The following is a 15687-nucleotide window of genomic DNA, read 5'->3' on the forward strand; positions in this document are numbered from 1 at the left end:
ATATATATATATATATATATTACTGAGCTTGCTGAAGTGAAAAAGCGCCAACGTCCGCCGGGAGGAAGTGCGCCGGCGACGCGGCAAAACGTGGCTTGTTTCAAGTAATAATAATAAATAAGAAATAGAATAAAAAGCGAAGAGCATGAAATAAATAGAATGCGTGTTGGCAAGCGGAGCAAAATAGAAGCATAAACAAGCGTAGCTTTCACAACGATACACGGTCCTTAAAGGATTTCACAGACGGCATTGCCACTGACTCGACTGTTATACATACTTATGTATGTGTGGGTGTTTATATACGACTGGTAGCGCCTGTGTGTGGGTGTGTCTTTAATTTTTTTTGCAGGTTATTGGCCTATTTGGCGTTTTTGACTGCCTGGCTGTGCCATTCGCGCCGCTCGCTGATGATCTTGATGATTCACAGAATGAAATGAACGCTTAGCACGCTCGCCTACACAATTATGTGCATGCACACACCGCGGATGTCAAGCGAACATATACAATGATAACATATATAGTACAAATCGTATTCTATCACATATAATATTGTGATACATATGTACATATATACTTATGAACAGCCCATAAATAGCAAATCTACAATGTCGTTAGGCGCATTTACGCACAAAATTACCATGAAAATGAAAATAAAAGCGAAATGAAAACGCTTCGCATAAAACGCGCAAAGCAAATAATAAAAATAAAATGCTACATAAGAATGAAAATAAAAATAAAAGTAAAAGTAAGCATCAGAATGGAAATAAACAATTGAAAATCATTGTCAAATAGTAAAATAATAATATAGCAGCAACAACAAGTAAATCATATGTGTGGATAATCACGTGCGAATGTCCTGTGATATAACTCCCATCTTCGTTTTAGGTAGAATAGGTACCTTGACTCAAAGCCTTTGTATATAAAAATTCGTTTGCATCATACTTCTAACTTATTTATGTACTCTTACAAAGCTTTCTCCTTTATATTTACGAAAAGGTTATGTAATAAATGTATTTAAAGTGTCTTTAATCAAAATTTGCTTCAGTATATATTTATATAATAAGTGGGGTTGATTGGACTATTTATAATAACTACAAGAACATTCAGACTGATTACTGAAAAACTGAAGAAAATGTTCCTGATCTGATTTGTCGAATGCATCTCCAAAGAGTAGAAAAACTACTAAAATGTCGAAAGGATTGACTTAAAAAAATTATATAAAACTAAGCACTCAGCAAATACAGGAATTGAAATCTGAATAAAAATGTAAAAGAAGAAGGCAGACGTTACTCTAGTCTATTGGTATCAATTATTTCTTTGTTAGACGATATATTTCGTTATGCACTTTATAACTGTTGACTGTAAAGCACTATGGTCTAACTTAGCTGCCGAAGAAATCTTTGAACATATGCATGAACTGGTACTATCTCCGATATTTTCTTCTTTATATTTTATTGAAAAATCCACCCGGAGAGGTTAAGGAAAATCAAATCTGGAACATATTCTTCATTTTTAGACAACTAGTCCAGCGATTTTTTTTTTTCAAATATTTACAAAGTTTACGGACTGATGTGATGTGAAGATTTGTTTAGTCCCGATAAAAGATAGGCATATAGCAGAGCGATCAACGCAGTCTAACGAAAGCTGGGATCGTGGCAGTCGTGAGCGAGCGAGTTATCATATCGAGTGACATTTCGTTACGTGTCGGGTGGCCGAATCGCCGCACCCAATACGAAACGAATAGAAATTGTATGAAATAAATTATCTAGTGTAGGTCTAAATGGCATTTAAGAATAACATGAAACGTGAAACAAAAAAATAAAAAAGTACTTGAATTGGAATTGATTATATAGAAATATATAGAAATTTATTAAATAAATTACTTTTTAATAGAGTAAGTAAGTCAACAGTGGGCTTCGTTTTAGTGCATTTTATAGCACTGCGATTGGTGGATCATCCTCTTCTTCCTCGCTGGCAATGAACATATCTACCAACTCAGTTAACCTTTCATCTGGAACTACATATACAAAGGTTGAACTGATGTCAACCCTTCTATTGTAACAATTATTACCCTAGCTTGGATGAGTTGTTCTTCTGCTACAGTTACGAGCTTTTCCTTATACGCCATTTCTTTGGTTCGAAGCTTTTCCATTTTTTATGTATTATGCTTTTGATCAGCAAATACCTATTTTTGTATTTAATTAATATTTTTAGGATGACAATTCCTAGTACCCGAGACACACATGTAGTAACAATACTATACAACGTACGAATACCTGATGTTTGTCACCAAAGACCAGCACTATACCATGTGAGCAATGTAGTATTTTGCGGGTAACGATATCAGCATTTTTTTTTGTGGTATTTCACTAAACACAGCTGAAAATAGGTTTGAAACCTAGGAGAGAACGCATATATCAAAGTGTATTCAACAAAGTGAACCAGGTATATGACATTTCATTTTTTTTACCCGAATTCGACATGTTTGTTGCCATTGATTTAACCCATACATTTATTCAAAAATTAAAATTTTGAAATTCAAAAGTAAACAAATTTCAAACCAAAAAAAATATTTTTTAAATGAATAAAGGAAAATGCCGAATACTTTCTGCTTAGGCAAAACAACTCATGGAAGCAATTTACTAAGGTTTGTGCTCCAACTGACAAATTGCAAACAATTTTATCAATATAAATTATATTGTTAAAGTTAAAAAAGACGGGTTAATGTAAACAAATACATGAATTGTTTACTATTTTATTGTCAAAAGCGGGTATGTCAAATACTTAGTTCACTTTGTTGAATACACTTTGGCATATATAAAAGCTTTTCAAAATACTTTGTCAAAATTACTTTTCAAAAAATAAATAAATAAAAAAGAAAATAAGATATTTTTCAAAATTTTTTTTTTCAAAAACGCCAAGCGTTTTGGTTTGTTACACGATATGGAGATATAATTTAACGACTTCTGTGTTTTGTAGAGAAAATACTTCTTTTTGTACTATTTTGCAATAATAAATCTTACTTTCTCCATTTCATAAATGTGTAAATGTTTAAAATTTTTTGAAATATCGAATGTCTATGAAACAAATACTAGTATTTGAGTTTACTACAAATCGATAGTGTGTCAATGTACGTAGTAAACACAATATCATAATACTTTTATTATGGTATTGTTACCACATGTGTGTCTTGGGTATAGTAGTGATCTTACCGTTCGCGTAGATTTTTTTTTACTATACCATTACTATACTAACGAATAGCTCACGTGACATTGTCATTCCTTTGTATAAACGATAACTCGCTATCGAAAGACAAAATTTTAAATTTCGGAAGTGTATCGAATATACACGAGTATCGCGATCTAAAAATAAACCACTGCGATTCGGGCCCAGATCTGTAGAACCGCTGATATGGTAAATATATGTATATAAAGGGATGTACTTCTCTATACAAGCTAATAAAACACAGACAAGGTATTTACCTAATCTAAGCGATTTATTGACAAAAATCATGAGGGGTTTTGCGTTAAGGTGGAATCATAAGTTTGCGATATCTAACTTCACTTTCGATATATTTCTTTAACTTTGTTATTAGCTACTGAAATGTCTAATTTACAAGAATATATATATAATACATATGATATATGTAGTTTAACTTAACTGTTATGTAGCCAGCATGCGTAGTTGTTGTGCGATTTTAATAAATTCCAGCTAACTGCTAACTAACATTGTTCAGAAAACATTACTATATGTTCTACAAAAATATGCGTTATTATAATTATTTCTAATAAACTAATCAAATCAATTCATTTATGCAGATTTTATGTGACTTGATATTATATTTTGCATATCTGTATTCAATTTCACTTCTACCTTTTTTATTTTAATTCATAAATTGCTTTTTGCAATTAAAATGTGAATTTATGCATAATTATATGAAACTAGTATATGTACACGGAAATTTTTTTGTTATAAAATATTCGTAATGCTTTTAATTATCGTCAAAAATGAATAAATAAAGGGTTATTATATAATTAAAGGATTACTGTGATAATACTACGAATAATGAATGCAAATGACGGAGCTATTATTTTTAATTGTCCTAGAGTTGACAAATTGTTAATTACTTACATACATGCATATAAAAAGTTAAACCTCTGTAAATCTGCACAACACAATTTAGAGAAACAGTTTTTAAAATCCTGTGAGTTAAAGTTCAGTATCACGAGTGTCACTAAATAATGTTACTTAAGTCTAGTTACTTACAATTATGCGTAGGTGAAAAATACTTGGTGCTTGGTCAAAATGTACCTGAAAATATAAAAGCATTAAATTAAAATTTCTTGATTATAGATATTAGCATTAGTTAATAAATCTAAATTCACTAACAATTTACCATATAAATAACTACATATATATGTATCTACATATGTCTGCAGATGTATCTCAATTAGTGCTTTATTAAATTCCACCAGATTTCTGCTGACCTTCATTTCATAAGCCACTGCTTTCATTTAGTAAGAAAATCGATAGAACTTTAACAAGCCTAAGTACATACACACGTACGCTGGTAGTCATGAGCACCCACACACATGCATATGCAGTGTGGAGTGTGCTTATATCAAGTGAGTAGCACAAATCAACTCTGAGCGCCTAAATGCATACTAGGCCCGTAGAGGCAATCAGAGCAATCTTTACGCTGATAAGCACTGCCAGCCAGTGCTAGCAGCACTAGATGGATGCTTGAAGTTGCTTCACACATACATATATACAGACTCGGTCCACTCGACTGCATTTGATTAAAAATTCCAATCTATCACATGGCCTGTCAGTGGTAGAAAATTAAATTTTCCAATATTATCAGTAAACCACTCTGGCTGGAATCTCAAGCGGCAGCCAAGGTGTAAATACTAGTTCAGAGGCGTATGTGTTGGTGTTGGTGCTGACATTGGATTAAATGAAGGGATCACCAGCATTTCAAGTGGAATTATGGATATGATTATAGTAATGCTGCTCAAGAGGGAAAAGCCGAAGGACAGAGTGCTCGCAGCTGATGGACTGCAAATATGTGCATATGTTATGCATATATGTATGTATGTATATATATGTATATGTATGTGTCTTGTCTGCACTTGTATTGTTCACTGCAATCACTGAAAGGCTCAGCGCATATCGAAATAGTTGATTCAAATGACATGAAAGTAACGAGATAATCTATGCCGGCTGCCCCACATACATACAAATATATTTATGTAACTAAGTATGTAGGTCAACAGTATTAGAAATATATAGTTGTACATTGGAGAAAATATCAATTTGCAGTAAAGCAGCTTCCGTTGAACTTTCTGCACATTTTAAGAACTATGTTTTTTCTCTGCAAAAAAACCGACACCAGCCACTCACGCATCGAGACACACATAGTTGCCTTGTACCACTAGAAGCTGAGATTAGTAGTGAGTAGAATACCGAGCGAAAGGAATTATGAAATGATACGTCATAACAGAAAAGTGGATTAAGGTCAATATCATAAGTTACCGTCTCCACAAATCTACAAAAGTGCTGCAAGGGGCAGCGGATATGTGTTCATGCGTTTGTTTCTGTGTGTGTGTGTGTGCGTGACCATCACTCGACGACATGAGCTTGAGTAAATTGTTTGTTTTTTTTTTTGCACTAGCCATCTTGTTTTAAAATCTTGCTAGAAATAGTTGTGTACGTCTAATTAATTATTGGATACTGGAAAAAGTTTGAAAAATTCTTAGTGCAACAAATTCATAAGTGAAAGCGGATTATACAAGTCTGAGAAAGTATGAGCACTTTTAAGGATTTTACGGCGTTAGTGCGAAGAAGAAGCATTCAAATAAAGTGAACTCTTGCAATTAAATTTTTTATTTATTTTTTTGTTAAAGAAAAATATAATAAGAAATTGGAACTAAGTAAAAAAGAATTGGAAACCCGAAATATTGCTGTGATGTGTTTCAAATTTGAATGGTGTTCAACCCTTTTAATAAGATACTTTAAATTTAACTCAAATTCCACGTCGGTCGTAGGGACGCACATCGGCTATTTTATTCGTTTCTTTATCCGAATTAAAGTACCATATGCGTAGTTTCAAGGTGTTATAAAAAACATCAGATGAAACATTTTATGGAAGTTTAAAAACTTTAAAGGGAATATGTAAAGGAAAAGAATCTTTTGTTGTAATTGGCAGAAATCACTGAGGTTTTTTCGAATAAAATTACTATTATTTTCACAAAATTGGTTGTACCTCAAGCAAAAGCTAGCTGTTTTGTCTATCTTACTCAAAAATCTCATAATTTTCGAAATTATACGAAACTAGAAATCAATAGAAGCACAGCTCTTTTGGATAGTTTATAAATAGAAGATCTAAATTTGAAGTCTAGAGTTCACGCTTCACGCTCTTCTGATAAAAAAGTGACGTTCCAATCGTCATGAGTTAATAATTATTCTGAGCTTAGAGTTCATCGTCTGCTGAATTTTACGGAAAAATAATCAGTATACAGAGTCTACTTTTAGAACCGATTCATTTGAAAAAAAAAAACTTATTTGGTTTCAATAAAATATTGTTCGTATACATTCCATGATTCTGTTCAAAAGTAAAGAGTTAATAAATTATCCTTTGCCACTCACATTTCTCGTATCAAAAAGCAGCTGCATATTAGTGCCATTATGAAATATCGAAAATAAGTTGCGAAAACTAAGAAAGCGTAAAAAGGTCGCACATTTCCGAAATATTCAAATATTAGCTTCCATTCGAAACTACACACAAGTGCAACCACAAAAGTTTCTGGCTTTTATGCCGCAACAATACGTTGCCAAATTGTGTCAAACGCAACAAAAAAAAAATAACAAGAACGCAAACAAACAGACAGACAAAGAAATAAGAGAAATGAGGAGCAGCAGAAAACAGATTGGCAAAGTCAACTTTGCTGACACCAGACACCGCAAGGAAGTCGGGGATTGTCTGCCTGACGCCCTTTGGTCGCTTTGCATGGATAGTAATTTAATAATTTACTTTTCTTTTGGCCATCGAAATGTGTGGCAACGCCGGGACGACTTTTGCAAACTCACTAACCAATTTTGAGCGCAACTGTTTGTAAAAAAAAGAGCGAAAAAAGGCAAAAAATACGCAACGAAAACATCGAAAAGTTTTTAAATGACAAAATGTTCTTAGCGCAGCAACTTATTCTTATTTCGCCTTCAAATCGAAATTCACGTAGTCTTTTGAGTTGTCGTTGTTGTTGCACAGAAGTGCAGCACAAACAATCGAATTGACACATATTGAGCGTATTTCCGTTTTCCATTCGATTTCCGACCAAAAGTTTCATCTGATATCGCTCTCGTGTCTTCCTTGGCCTTCTCATTCGTGCCACATTATTGCTTTGCATATAGCTTGTTGTTGTTTCGTTTTTGTTTTTGTTGTACTTTGAGAAATTTTCAACTATTTGCCGCTACTTGCTTTTGGGATTTTTTCTGTTTTCTGCATTAGCGTAAAAAGTTTTCTAAACAACGATACTAATGGTCGCAGTGAAATGGAATTTCTTCTGTGCGCCCATTTAAAAACAAAAAACAACAGCAAAAACTAACAAGCAGCGGAGCAGCGGAGCACATAACGTATTCACTCATTTATTTAATTGTACCCTGTAGGAAAATTAAGTAGTTCCAAAAAATCGATTGTACTACAGTTATCAGCATTTTGACTCGTAAAACTTTGACGAGTAGCGAATCGAACAATTAACAACATTTGTCAAACAGGTTTTCTTGTAACTATAGTAGATATGTGTATTGTTTTGTTTTTGGTGGACATATTCTACATTCAATCAAGTAATCTCATCATTCCCAAAAGAGTTTATCCCTTCCCCTTTCGATAGAAAATATATGTATCATTATGGTCATGAGTTATTGCAAGTAATAAATAAATACTTTTTCTTCAATAAAAAACTCGTGATGTCTTCGTGCTAATTTGCCCAGAGTCTGAATAAAACTATCTTAATATCATTGAAGAATATAGTTATACCACTTTAACAAGTTATTCTCAAATTCTCTCCTATCGGATACCACTCGCAACCAATATTATTGTTTAGTTGTAAGTTCTTTGGCAAGAGAGTAGATAAATTGATAATCCAAGAAGGCTTTTATGAACAAGAAGAAGTTCAAAAGTCATAATGCTTCCTGGAAGGATTAGACATTTTATATTAAATACTGAATATTTCAAAATATATATATTTTAATACTAATAAAAAATTAACACCAATTCCACTTATAATGTCCAGTATTCGTGCAGGGTAAAAACGTGTGTGTATATGGAGATACGATTACACCTGTTTGAAATGGAGGGGTGTGCTCTTGATTCTGCGAAACCGACATTTCCAACTGTAAACAGTGTTAGCTGTGTAGTCGAAATGTAGGCTGCATTTGTAATAAGTTTTTATAAATTTGCAGCAGATTAATTTGTTGAATAGAATGAATGAATCGAATTTTTAATTTTGCATTCATTAAGTTTTTTGTTTATTATAAAAAGATATCGGGGAGCTTTTTCATTTGAATTTGTACTTTCGTATGATGAAGATATTGTAACATAACGGCAGTTTACAAGTGCGAATTTAATAATAACGGTAGAAAATTATTCATTACTTTTGGAAAAATAACTTTAAGTAGATAATCTATGATGATTGAAATTTGCCCAAATTTTGTGAATAATTAAAAGAGGATAGAATGGGATGAGGAACGAACACTGAACCAAAGAATTCAACAAGATAGTGTTGGTAAAAATTCTATATGAATCGAACTACCAACAGGCCTATCTCAGAACTTGGGAACCATAGCCTTTTCGTACCGTCAAAATAATTAATCAATTAAAATTATATCGGAGGAACCACTTTTTGCGCTTGTCGCTGTCGGTTAGTCGATAATCGATCAGCTGTTATACATTTTTGTTTTTGCTTTTCATTAGAAGTTTGTAACTTTTATCAAATTTACAGCGTGAACAACAACTCGCAGGCAAAAACGTATATGTAATTACAAATATGTTATATTTAAATTACAAATACGTTCTTTGTCGCAGAGTAGCATTGCCTAGTCAACTCGATTATCATACGATTCATAATTAATGTAGAAAAATTTGATTTTAATTTTGTATGGTAAATCGATCTAAATCAACACTTTAATCGAGCAATTAATTGATCAATTATCTCCTGTGCGAAAAGGCTATTAACTCAATCAACAATGTAAGTATAGCTTCCGATAAACGATAAAGTACACCACGAGGCTTATAGCGTTTTTAGACAGTCAAATAAATTGATCAATTTAAATTTAAATCGAGAAACCCATTTTTGCCGTTTATACTGACGGTTACTCGATAACCGATCAGCTGTTATACATTTTTGTTTTTGCTTTTCATAAGAAGTTGGTAATTTCATCAGCTGATTATTATTTTTCAGCAGCGTCATCTACCGTCTAGTAGTATTAATGCTATTTTATCAAAAAAAAAATCAGCCGATCACAGACAAAGAACGTATATCGCACGTTCTTGTCGCAGAGTTGCTTTTGATTTTCAAGTCGATTTAAATTCAATTTAAAATAAATGGAGATTTTATTTTGTATGGTAAATCGATATCAATAAGCGTTTAAATCGAGCAGAGGCCGGTAAAATGATCAATTTGCTTCTGTCTAAAAACGCTATTATAGCCTTTTCATACAGCCAAATTAATTGATCAATTAAAATTTTGATTGAGAAACCAGTTTTTGCCCTTCACAATCGATTAGCTGTTATAAATTTTTGTTTTTGCTTTTCATAAGAGTTGGTAAGTTTCATCAGCTGATTGCTATTTTAGCTGCGACATCGACCGTCGTGTAGCGTGAACAACAACTCGCAGACAAAGAACGTATATATACAGCGCACGCTCGATAATCTGACCTAATTAAAACCAAGGCAGTTCACATTATCGAAAGTGTTCACATTATGGAATGCTCCAAAATAATAGGATAGTACGTATTTATATATTGGAATTCACATTTTATTCATGTTTTCATTACATATACATTTTTACGTAACACATATTATACAAAATCTAGGTTTTATTTGAAAAAACCTGTCATCCTTTTCTGTATCTTCTGTGTTTCTAAAAGTTGGAGCACAGCTTTCTCTCTTAGACGTCTTAGTACATTTACATCATTTCAATCGACGTCTTCATGACCAGCCCACCTTATCGCCTTGTTGAAAATTTCAACTGCTTCAGTCCGCTTAATTTTCTCCTCTACCTCCGATACGCTGCCTTCATCGGAATCGTCTTCTTCTTCATGCTCGTCATTTTCATTATCATCTTCAATATCTTCGTTCCATTCATGAACGCCTGGTAGCGTTAATTCAGCCTGAAATGGTTAATAAGAAAATCATTTTCAATAACCTGCATATCTTTGTGCGATTCTGCGAAAACGAACAAACTTCAGCATTCAAACTGTTAAGGAGATCGACGGTATTGCTCATCAAGGCTCGAAGTTCAGCTCCCCATTTTTCTTTTAAAACAGCGAGCGGAACACTATCTTCGGGATCGTCATCATCTGCCGTAAAATTTAAAATATTTTCGCAGCAATTAGCTAATGTTACTTCGCTAACACGAATTAGAATTCATTTTTAACAGAAAATCTAAAACGAAACACTCCACGCGAATACAACTGAAGTACTCTACACATTACATGCAATACAAATGAGAGTCTTATTCAACAATTAGGGGATTCCCCAAATTCAGAATTAGCTGAGATCTGTGTAAACTACATTCAAATACTTTAACGTCTTTTGTTCATATTATAGAGCCTTTTGGGTTTATTCACATTATGGAGTAGTCAATGCATAAAAAAGTCTGTTCACATTGTGGGGTGTTCGAACTATAGAGTGTTCACATTAGCCAGCGTGCGCTGTAATTACAAATACTCTCTAATCTTTATTTAATTTGTAATTTTTGAAAAACTTGTTTACAGAATGAATTGTGCTTATCATCAACTGTAAAAAAATTGTTACCAAAAAATTAAAAAAAATCAAATCACGTAAAAAGTATACGTTATCCACGGCAATACTTGTATTTATAAATAAGTGCTTCCACTGAGTAACCAAAAAATAATTGATGTAATAATATCTTTATATCGCAATAGTTGAAAAATAGTTGAAAATAATTGGAAAACTTATTTGGAGCCTTATTTCTTATATTAGAAAGAGGGCCAGTGTAGATCAAGTTAGAATACAATTTTCACAAAACCCAACAATCATGCAAAGTTTCCTAAACATATGGACTAGCTCACTCGACATAATACACATTATATAATATTATATATAAACACTAATTTGTATTTCCTAGAATTTTGTTTTTTTTTAATTTTGTCGCTAGTTAAATTGTTTTACAAATCAAATTGTATAATTATTCTAAGTAATTTCCAACTATGATATTTACAATGCTAAATTACATAATTACTTAATGCCATTAATGTGCTTTTCATGAAACTCCACACACTCACACACATCTTTGTATCTCTTCAACGCAAGTCACTATGTCAATAGTTGAGCTGAGCAGCTAAACAATCACAAACAAGAAAGGAGAAAATGTAAATAATAAATTCGCTTGTCAGTCAGCCAACCAGTTGAAATTCCATGAATAATACGCCGAGAGCATAATAAACTTCTTTTTGCGCCACTATTTCCAACTAGAGCCACCGCATATCATCAAATTTGACTCCCCCAGCAGCAACGAAGCATACATACAGGCGCACGTCTTTTGACGCCCAAACACATACACACTCACACCCCTAAACTAACGACGCTCACTACTCGTATTTCATAAAGTTATGAATTCCGAAAACGTCGTATTTATTAGTATAATTTGCTTTGTTTATTATTGCTGTTGTTTTTGTTGTACTGCGACATTATACTGCATATTAATTATGAACATTAAACAAATTACCGAACATTGAGCCGACATGCTCAGGCAAGGAGATTGGAATCACTATGAATTGAAGAGTAAGGCGGGAGTGTCAACAAAAATGACAACAACTTTTTGGCAAAAGCAAAACGAAAAAAAATCGAAGAAAATACTGAATAATCGAGGCTGCGCAGTGTAAGGGAGCGGCGAGGGTGTTCTGCATTTTGATGAAGCCATTCAGACGGCGAAAACTGGCTAAAAGATCAACATGAAATTACCCTAATGAAATTAATGTTTCACATATTTGCGTAGCGACTGTCTGCGACGCAGAAGTTTTGCTCGCAAAACTTTGACGAAAACATTCGCTCATAATTAGGCGTAAATGCTATTTTATTAACGGTAAATATTATGACGTTATAGGGACGAAATTTTTGCTTCGTATTATTTGCTTGACTAGCCTGAGTGGGTGGCTCAAGACAGCTTATAATTCATTGTGTATCGTAGAAATTATGTGTATTATTTTATTAATTAGAAATAGAAGAAATTTTAGCTGAAAAAATTATGTGTGTTCAAATTCTCACGGGATTTCGGGAGACAAATAATGAAAAATGCAGAAAAATTAGTGGAGATGCCAGTAGACATAATTTATTTCATAATTTAGCAGTGTTATCATAAATAATACCTAAATCCTATCAAATAAACAACTGGCAATAGACTATTGTCATAGCCTGGGCCACTGGGTACTCAAAAAATAATATGCAGTGTTTTCTGCCTGGTATAGAAATCGTAAAAAGTCAACAATGATGAACAAAGCCCCCTCTTAAATAAACTATTTTACAAGATTTACAATTCGATAGCTTTTCATTTAAATTTATCGATATACATATTTATATTCAAATTATCGTCCTTTGTTTTGTACACAGTCAGGAAAAGAGTGCAGCGTGCACATTTAATATGCAGGAGATACTCAGTATGTTTAGTTAAAGATATAAATATATTCTATTTCGGAGAATTGGCCAAAATATACTATGACAGCTATATAATATAACGGTTCAATCATAAAACAATCTCACTCATATTAAATTAAATGTTATTAATTAACACAATCAAATAGTCTTATGGCTTGTGTAGCTTTTACGATAAATATTTTATTTTATATTTTTGTCTATTTGGTAAGAATTCTAAAACGTTATCCTTACTGAAAAAATTTGCACTGAAAATGCATATATGTGTCTTTTTTAGCCAGCCATATAAATTGATCAATTTGAATTTTTATTGAGTAGCCCTTATTTTGCTTTTTATACGGCCGGCTACTTGATAACCGATCAGCTGATATACATATTTGTTTTTGCTTTGCATAAGAAGTTGGTAAGTTTCATCAGCATGCATTCATATTTTTAAGCAGCGACATCTACCGAAGCTTTTTTTATCAAAAAAATCAGCCAATCGCAGACAAAGAACGTATATCGTACGTCTTTGTCGCAGAATTGCATTTGAATTTTAAGTCGATTTAAATTCAATTCAAAATAAATGGAGATTTTATTTTGTATGGTAAATCGGTCTTAGTAAGCATTTAAATTGAGCAGAGGCCGGTAAATTGATGAATTAGCTCCTGTATAAAAACGCTACTATTAGTCAAGGACGTTTTTGACTAATCCGTTGTGGGTTGAGACTTATTTAACTTTCCATTTTTCTACCAATCACATGTCGGCCATGTTTTGACTCATTTTCTCTTGCAGCGCATATAAATACTCTACTTGCATGGCTCCCTATTATACATGGCAACTAAAGTATAGTAGCCTAATTAAGGTAACTAGTCACCATTATTTTGTTTTGCTACCATTCCGATTGGCAATTGTCTAGAGCATATAAGGAATTCTGAAGATGGATAATTAAAAAAATCGTAAATCGTTGTACTCCAAAGCAGTCGTCATATGCAATAAAAGTCCCTTTGAGACTACTATATGTAGGCGACTGACGACTGAATAAAGCAGTCGGCTTCCAGAAATGTAGATGTAGATCCAGAGTTATAAATGTTGAGTTAAGTTCTAGTAATTGAATAGTAAGTCATTCAGAAATTGAAGGAAAGGTTTAAAGTAAACTGGATGACTTGGCGCTTATATCATTTGTCTTCTAATATGAAAAATATAAACTAGTAATTTATTGTCCCACAATAATATGTACTCGTACAGTACGAATTGGGTCACTCGTTGGTAAAACATACATATGTATATCTCCTGATGTTTCGAATTGAATTATGTACATTTGCAGCTTAAGCCTTTCCATTTATACACTAAAGCGCAAAATGTGGCACCTGATTTAGTCCCCAGACCGGCTTTAGAAGCTAGGAAAAGCAGATTTAGAATTTATTTAGCAATTCAGGCTTATTATTTATTTTCTACCGCACATACTAGGTATGTATTTACTTCAATTTGTTTACACTTGCATTTATATTTACTTGCTATTAGAGTAATTCGAAAAATTCAATCTTTATGCCAGATTCAGTCCAGCTAGAGCAGCAAGAGACCCACATTTCTATTTACCGCTATTTCTATTATTTTCATTTTTCCTACAATCATTTTGTGTTCAATTTGTGGCGAAAGAACCTTTATTTGTTTGGCCATTCGTGTGTAAGGTTTTTGTGTAAATATTGTATTATCCAGTCGGCAAAAGCACACAATTGCACTCGAACGTACACTCACACACACACACACTGTGTCAAATGTTTGCATGTTTGTAATACAGTTGTTGGTGTGGAGTGGTGTACTCTATTTAAAGTGTAAAATCCTGGTGAGCAAACGATTTTTGGTCAAAGCCGGCAGCAAGGTAATGGTACTGACAGCATTGACAGTGAGCGCTGAGTATTTAACTTTCGTGTGTGTGTGTCTGCTGCGAGTGTGTGTTGGTGAAATGTCCTAATTCGCCACGAAAATATCGTGAACACTTAAGTAACCATAAAAATACCGAAACATCATGTGGCACCTGCACAAATGTTTGTTCGCATATAGATATGTGTGTGTGCACAAATCTGCTACAGATTTAACCAAAACACGTGTGAATGTACATATATACGAGTATGAGCATCACTACACTTATACGGATGTGTATGGAGTTGTGTGCATTTTTGGGGTAGCAGCATCCCCGTCAAGCGGCCGTCCAAAAATAAATTGTCCTTTACCTTTCACTATTTTCTTTACGATTTCAATGAAATACCAGCACTTTGGCGATTTTATAGTTGTTGCATTCGCTTTTACTGCTTCCACACGCTGCTGTTTACATTTCACTCGCTTGTATACAATTTCTATTGCATGTAAGGCTGTAGATTCGAGTGTATTCCACATATAAAAACACAGGTGTGTGTGTTCTTCAGTTGACTGCATATGCATTTCGCATGAGACACAAAAATCCTTTTAAAACTACAAAACGCTTTCAATTTCTCGCAAATATTTTGTGATTTCGGTGTGCACAAAAGCTCGGTATTTTTCTATAAACAAGGTATATGAAGGGTTTTAAGAATTTTTGATGACATCTGCTAAGCACTATGTTCCGCATTTTAATTATTAAACTCATTTTGAAAAAGCCTTAAGCGGTTCACTACATCCTTGGTGCATGTCGAGCGTAGCAAAATTAACATTTATGGAGAAATTGTGGGTCTCTGCATGGAACGTTAGGCCTCCAACTGCGTTTTCTAAAAGTTTTCGTAGGCAAAATATGATGAATTAATAATACTAATAATTTGTTGGGGAAACTGAATTTTTAA

At 33.2% G+C, this 15687-nt stretch overlaps 1 protein-coding gene across 1 annotated transcript in view; it reads right to left on the reverse strand.

The window, feature by feature from the left end:
• LOC105212868 (toll-like receptor 6) overlaps window positions 1–15687 on the reverse strand; it is a 176575-nt gene that overhangs the window by 140572 nt on the left and 20316 nt on the right. The window contains exon 2 of the mRNA XM_011185192.3: window positions 4267–4311. The gene's annotated coding sequence lies outside the window, so the exon portion shown is untranslated. The remainder of the gene's footprint in view (window positions 1–4266; window positions 4312–15687) is intronic.

The sequence above is a fragment of the Zeugodacus cucurbitae genome, chromosome 3 (genome assembly GCF_028554725.1).
Source record: "Zeugodacus cucurbitae isolate PBARC_wt_2022May chromosome 3, idZeuCucr1.2, whole genome shotgun sequence".
Lineage (NCBI taxonomy): Eukaryota > Metazoa > Arthropoda > Insecta > Diptera > Tephritidae > Zeugodacus > Zeugodacus cucurbitae.